A 6,996-nucleotide genomic window follows, 5' to 3' on the forward strand; every position below is an offset into this window, starting at 1 on the left:
CCACCATGGCTGCTCCGGTGCTGCTGACTGGGCAGCCACCGTTGCTCTGAGATGCTGTTGCTCTGAGATGCTGTTGCTCTGAGATACTTCACTGGTTGCACTAAGCATAGCTGAGCCAAGCTCAGCCAGCATGGGGCTGGTTAGGGAGCAGAGTGCAGGTGAGTGCCTGGTGTTACAGCTCTTGTGCAGCAGATGCTCTCAGACTAGAGTAATTCTCAGACACCTTTATTCCTTCTGGATAGGATCTTATATACAGTTTCGGGGTGCGTTGGGTCTAACATCAGATGCTTCCTATTGGCTTGGCTTGAGATGCCTCGTTTAAATGAGGAGGGACTTGTGGGAACTGCCCCTGCATTGCTGATGACCATAATTCTCTCTATGGGGGCTGTGGCTACATGACGGGGCCTGGAGTCAGGAGCAGGCTAAGCTCCTACTGTCCCTTCTGTGTCTCCAAGTCTTCAAGCCCTAGCTCGACCTTACCAGGCTTCCTCTCATAGTCCACCGCCTCACATGACCAAGTCTCACTGTCACCACATTTCTGCTGAATGGAACCCCAGGCACTAGTCACACAGGTAACTGCTTAGTGTCATCAGAACACATCACAACTTCCTCCATTCAAACTTGGTAGCCTCGTCTCCCTGGCTACAATGGCGATCCTCTGGTTTCTTCAGTACTTTTAAAGGTCGTGACAGCTTACAAAAGAATTTCATTTTAAGAAAAAGTTATGAAAGATCTTCAGATGAGTTTATTTTGTCTTGTCTAGATAGAGGTTTGATTTGCTCTTGAATGTTCCAGGATAGAGACTAGGAAAAAGCACAGAGTGTGACGGTCTCCTCAGTGTGGTCGTCTCCCTCATTCTCATCTTCACCATGCATGGAGAGAGCAGCATATTTGCTTGCAGAACTGAACTTGAAGGCTGGATTCCCCTCAGACTGCTTTGGATCAGGGGCAGGTCTGGAGTATTGATCTTTCCATTTACCACCTTTTCTATCCAGCTTCTTCCAGTGGTCTTTGTTTCCTCCGTCTCGAGGATCACTGTTGGAGCTTTGAGACTGACCTTTGGGACACTCATCCCATCCATTTTTTTTTCATTTTTCCTTGATAGTCCATCCTCAGAGGGATGAGCTGGAGATACTTTCCCTCCACCACCTGTAGGGGACTGATGCTCTGAGATTGAGCAGGAAAGTTACAGCTTCCCTTTACCCACACATTGCCCTTTGATGGAGGGGCTGGCATTACACTTGGAGGCTGATGAGATTTAGGAGGTTTAGAGGTTGGAGAGTGACAATCTTCTTTCTTATTGAGTGTTTTCTTTTCTAGAGATATCTCTCTCTCTCTCTCTCTCTCTCTCTCTCTCTCTCTCTCTCTCTCCTTTGTGTATCCTTGTCTGACTTAATATTGCCAGACATGGCTGAGGCCCCAGTCTGTGATGACTCATTTCCTGTCCTTGACCCTGCTCTTTCTTGAGTTTCTTTACATTGCAGACGTGAGAGTCTGGCAGTCTAGTTTTGGCTCATCCAGTTGGTACTGCAATGCCTTCTCCTTCTCTTTCTCTAGTAGCTGTGTCAACAACCTTGCCTCTCCAAAAATAGAAGGCACTCAACTGGACTGGAAGGTTCTAGCAGAGGAATCAGTTTTGTAGGGACCTTTGTCCTCATGCCTATAATCATTCTGAGAGTACTCAGCCCTGGAGCTCCATGACCGATTGTCCCATCTGTTATACGGTTCTTGATAGTGGTCCCCACCTACTCTGCCTGTCATCATCCCTATGATAGCCACTTACAAATGCTCTTCAGCCACTGCCTAACCTGGAGTCATATAGCCTCAGTCATAGTCTCTGCTGCCTCAGTCATCATAGCGACCCTGGTCCCCATATCAATCCATATTTCTATGTGGGCCCATCCCGATAACTGACCTTATTATTTGCATGTAATTAAAATGGTATAAAAGCAGATTGGGAAAAAAATAAACCTTCCTCAGCCTCAGAACTGGTTGGGATCATGCTACAGTGTTGTCTAATTGTCTTTTTTTCTTTTTAATCCTCACTTCTGCACTGGAGAACCTGTTGACTGACTGAGCGGGCTTGGTCAGTTGTTCTTATAAGAGTTGCCTTGCTCATGGTTTTTGTTCACAGCAGAAAAACCCCAAGACACCACACAACAATCTAGATACAAAGAAAAGTGCTGCCCCAAAACAAGAAACACCAAGAAAAATGTGTGTTTGGACTAGGACAGCTTCCTCCTACTGTGAGATGGAAAGTAGTTCGTACCTTGGTGAAGAAGACTATGCACACAAGTCTATACTTATCTCTTCAAGATGGTGCATCTGGATAGATTACAAGAAGATTCTATCACAGTTTTAGAATCTAGATTCCAAATCTACTTGATTCAAAGACTGAAGAGGACCAGTGCTCAAGAATCTGCCAAGATGCTACAGCAGCACTTAACATGATTAATATTCTGGTTCTTTAGCTAAAGTTAGCTAGGGGAGAAGGCCAGTGTCCTAGCTTTATTTTTGTTGTTATGACAAAGTGCCTTGAAAACGCAACTTAAGAAATACAGCGTTTATTTATCTTACAATTCTAAGTTACTATCCATCATTGTGAGTAAGTCAAGTAGCAGAATTTGAAGCAGCTAGTAACTTTGTATCTACAGTCAGGAGCAGAGAGTAATGAATTAATGAATGCATGCTGGTACTTAGTTCACTGTCTCCATCTTTGAACAATTCAAGATCCCCTGACTAGAGAATGGTGCCACCCATAGTGGGCCAGTCCTCCCACTTCAATCAGCATCATTAGTATCATCCCCCATAGGTTTGCCCACATGATAACCTAATCTAGACAATCCCTCATTGAGACTCCCTTCCATGGTGATTGTATCAAGTTGAAAATTAAAACTATTACTGGTAACCAGAGGACTTCTTCAAAGACCCTTTGAGGATGTAGCCAGGGTCTGGTCTTTTCTAGAAAGAGTCTCATGGTTTACAGATTTCACATCAAAATATACTAGAACTCCTGCTAACTTCCTCTGAGAGCCAAGGAGAACCGTGAAATAATTGCTAATAACAATTTCTCTTTTGGGTAGTTCTTGGGGTTTCATCTTTTTTTAAATGAGATATTCTCTTTATTTACATTTCAAATGTTATCCCCTTTCCTGGTTTCCCCTCTGAAAATTCCCCCATATCCCCTCCCCCCTCCCCCTGCTCACCAACCCATCCACTTCTGCTTCCTGACCCTGGCATTCCCCTATACTGGGGCATAGAACCTTCTCAGGACCAAGGGCCTCTCCTCCTGGGTTTCATCTTTTTCCCAGGATAATACCAGGGACTGGAGCTATATATTGTGAACCTTCAGGTCTGCCTCACCATTTCAAGAAATGAGAACCCCAATATTCTAATTTTTAAAAATACTGTTTCTAACTCCTCCATTGGGGACCTCACACCCAGTGCACATTGAGCGTGGGCACCCCAATGGAGGAGTTAGCGAATGTATTGAAGGATCTAAAGGGGTTTGCAACTCCGTAGGAAGAACAACAATATCAACCAATCAGACCCCCACAGAGCTTCCAGGGACTAAACCATCAACCAAGGAGTACACATGCCTCCAGATGCATATGTAGCAGAGGATGGCCTTGTCAGGCATCACTGGGAGGAGAGGTCCTTGGTTCTGTAAAGGCACGATAGATGCCCCAGTGTAGGGCTGAGAGGTGGGAGTTGGTGGATGGGTGGAGGAACACCCTCATAGAAGCAGGGGGAGAGGAGATGGGATAAGGTGTTTCCAGGAGGGGGAGGGGAACCAGGTAAGGGGATAACACTTAATACTGTGTTTTTTTTTTAAATAAAAATATATGCTAGGTATAGGATATGAACTTATGAGTTGTTGGCTAGGGAGAACAGAGTCCTCCAAACAACATAGGCTCTTTCTTGTCTTCTTGGTTGCCCACCCTAACTAGATAATAAGACCCCATTGTTGAACACAATACATACATTGATTGTATCTCATATAGAACTCAAGTAGGAACTAAGCTGGAAGCTTCTTTTCTAATGGCTGGTTGTCATGTTCTTGGAAGGTGCTATAAAAGTTTTGGAGGAGAAAATGGCTGAATAGTCTTACTCAGACACTAGCTGTCTTAGTCAGGGTTCCTATTCCTGCACAAACATCATGACCAAGAAGCAAGTTGGGGAGGAAAGGGTTTATTCAGCTTACACTTCCATACTGCTGTTTATCACTGAAGGAAGTCAGGACTGGAACTCAAACAGGTCAGGAAGCAGGAGCTGATGCAGAGGCCATGGAGGGATGTTCTTTACTGGATTGCTTCCCCTGGCTTGCTCAACCTGCAAGAACAGAACCCTCTCTTTCCAGTGAGCCAGAGACTCATGGCTGCATATGGTTCTAACAATAAGAGATGAATGCATGCTCAGCCCTAAAGGTCAGGAAACATTGTGAAAGATAGGCCAAAAATTTTAAGGGCTAGAAAATAGGGAGAAATATCATGAAATGCTATCTTCTGCACAAGACTCAGTAGCTGCTAGTATATTGTGTCTGCACAAGAATAGACACATCAAAAGTCAGGCATTAACAGAGGAATAGCTTCGAGAGTCCTACTCCTTGCTACTAATTATTTACTACTAATAGATTCATGGAAAAGGGGAAGTCATTGCTTTTGATTGTCTCCCCATGGCTCCAAGGGATAGTTTGAATCCAGTGGTCACACAAATGACCCTGGTAAAATTAAACAGGTCACAAAACCAAGCCCTAAACTCATGAAGGTAAAAAACAAACTAGTAAGAGAGTGAATGAGGGCTGAGTGGTTAAGAGCACTGAGTGGGTTGTTTCATAGGAATATTAGGGACATAAGAAAGATGTAGGGAGAGAGTAACCAGATGCGTTAAATTCATATATGAAATTGTCAAAGAGAAAACTTAATAAAAAGGGGTGTTATTACCCATGTCACCCTCAGCATTTGTTTTGTTTCTATGTCTGCTTCCTCTCCATCTTTGCCTTGATGGTCTCATTTTGTTGCTTGGGCAACTTGGGGAGGGAAGGGTTTATTTAGTTTACACTTCCTAATCATCATTGAGAGGAGCCAATGCAGGAACTCATGGCAATATCCTGGCTGTGGGAACTGAAGTAGAAGCTATAAAGGAATGCTACTTAGGAGCTTACTCTCCATGGCTTACTCAGCTTGTGTTCTTAAAGCACCCAGGACCACCTTTCCAGAAATGGTTCTAGCTTCAGTCAGGTTGACAGCAACTATCACCACCAAGCAATAAAATAACAATAACAACAAAAAAACTAACTAGTATATGTTTGGTGCTTTCCAAGGCCAGAAAAGGATATCAGATCACCAGAAAATGGACTTTTGGATGATTTTGTGAGTAGTGGGAGCCAAAGTCAGTTTCTCTGGAAAAGCAGTAAGTTCTCTTAACCATGAAGGCGTCTCTCCAGTCCTTGACTTTATTTATTGTTTGAATACCTGTTATCAAGTTTCCCTTTGGCTCTCATTGTACATCATTAGTTTTGATTGGTCCTCTCCCTCACTCCTTTCTCTCCTTATCTTCTTCTACTTCTCTGTCCACTTAAACCTCTCTGATTTTTTCCCTTCCCTTTTCATAATGCATGTTCTATTACTTCCCTCACCTTAAAGTCTCTTTCTCTACTTTCATGGCTCTCTTTCTAGTTTTATGGCCCTAAACACACTCTCACATATACAAATTAGTAGCCAGGGATCCTCATCTGAGAAAGAATACGTGGGGTTGATCTTTTTTACCTTGAGTTACTTCAGTTATGGTAAGTTTTTCCAGTTCCAGTTTTTACTGATAATTTAATAATTTATTCCTTCACAGTTTAATAAAATTTCATTTGGTATATGTACCACATTTTAATTATCCACCAGTTGATGGGCATGTAGACTGCTGATTTAATTTACTTGTTATAAATAGAAAAGTAATAAACATGAATGTGCAAGGACCTTTATTGTAGGGTTTAAAGAGACCTTTGGTTATTGCTAAGGCCTAGGTAACTGTTACCTGTCTAGCCTGCCGTTTGTGCTGTTAGTAATATTATAAGGAAACTTTCTCATATGTTGTTTCTGATGTTACTAGGAAACTTTTTCATGCCCAATTTGATTACACATTCTGTTACATTCTGTGCTCTTGGAAACCAATCACAATAGAAGTCAGTTTGAACTGTTTTGTATATTTAGCCACAATAAGCTTGGACCCTAACCAGCTGCCAGGCAGCACTTCCTGCTCTTGAGTATAAGCTTTTCTAGATTTTGCTTTTATACACTGCCCCTGGGATAGGCCCCTATGTAAGAGAAACACTTGTGCCAATATAAGACACTATTTAAAATAAGACTTCCATTTTGAGTAGGGGTCAAGCAAAGTTTAAGTTCTCAAGATCTCCCTGGGAACTGATATCCTACTTGCCAGAAAGAGACATGGACATGGGTGACTGACATCCTGGTTGGCAAATTTAAGACATGAATATTAGACAAGGCAAGTCCTCTGCCACAGTTGAATCCCCCAACCCATGGGAACGGAATAAGTGTACAACAAAGATATGTTTCTAAGAAAATCCCCTATCCCTAAATCCTGATTGGTTAAATAACTTGGCACAGCTATTTATGGATCTCCAACTTATAGGATCTTGACTCAGCGTCTCAGTTCAGCTCCTAAGTTGACCAGTCCTTGGGCATAAGCTCAATAAACGATCCCTGTCTGACTGAGATCAGTGTTCATGTGATTTGTGAAGCAAATCCTTGACCCCAGGATGTATATGGACTTACTTTTTCTTGTTGAATTTTCTTAATTCTGTTTGACACGTTAGAGAAAAAAGTACATAAAATTTTTGATGTGATTCTTAATGTATTAAAGAAAATAACTCGGGTAATTATATCATGAATAAAGCATAATAAAGGGAAGGTGTGTCACCTGATTCCTGGGCACCAGGCTCCTGTCACTAGCCACAGCCCCCCATAGATTTGTGGCCATCAG

At 42.6% G+C, this 6,996-nt stretch overlaps 1 pseudogene; it reads right to left on the bottom strand.

The window, feature by feature from the left end:
- Positions 1–803: 803 nt before the first annotated feature.
- Positions 804–1,902, bottom strand: LOC110286299 (eukaryotic translation initiation factor 4B pseudogene; annotated as a pseudogene).
- Between the last annotated feature and the right edge of the window lie 5,094 nt (positions 1,903–6,996).

Source organism: Mus caroli, unplaced genomic scaffold (genome assembly GCF_978045245.1).
Source record: "Mus caroli unplaced genomic scaffold, Mus_caroli_1 scaffold_5, whole genome shotgun sequence".
Taxonomy (NCBI): domain Eukaryota; kingdom Metazoa; phylum Chordata; class Mammalia; order Rodentia; family Muridae; genus Mus; species Mus caroli.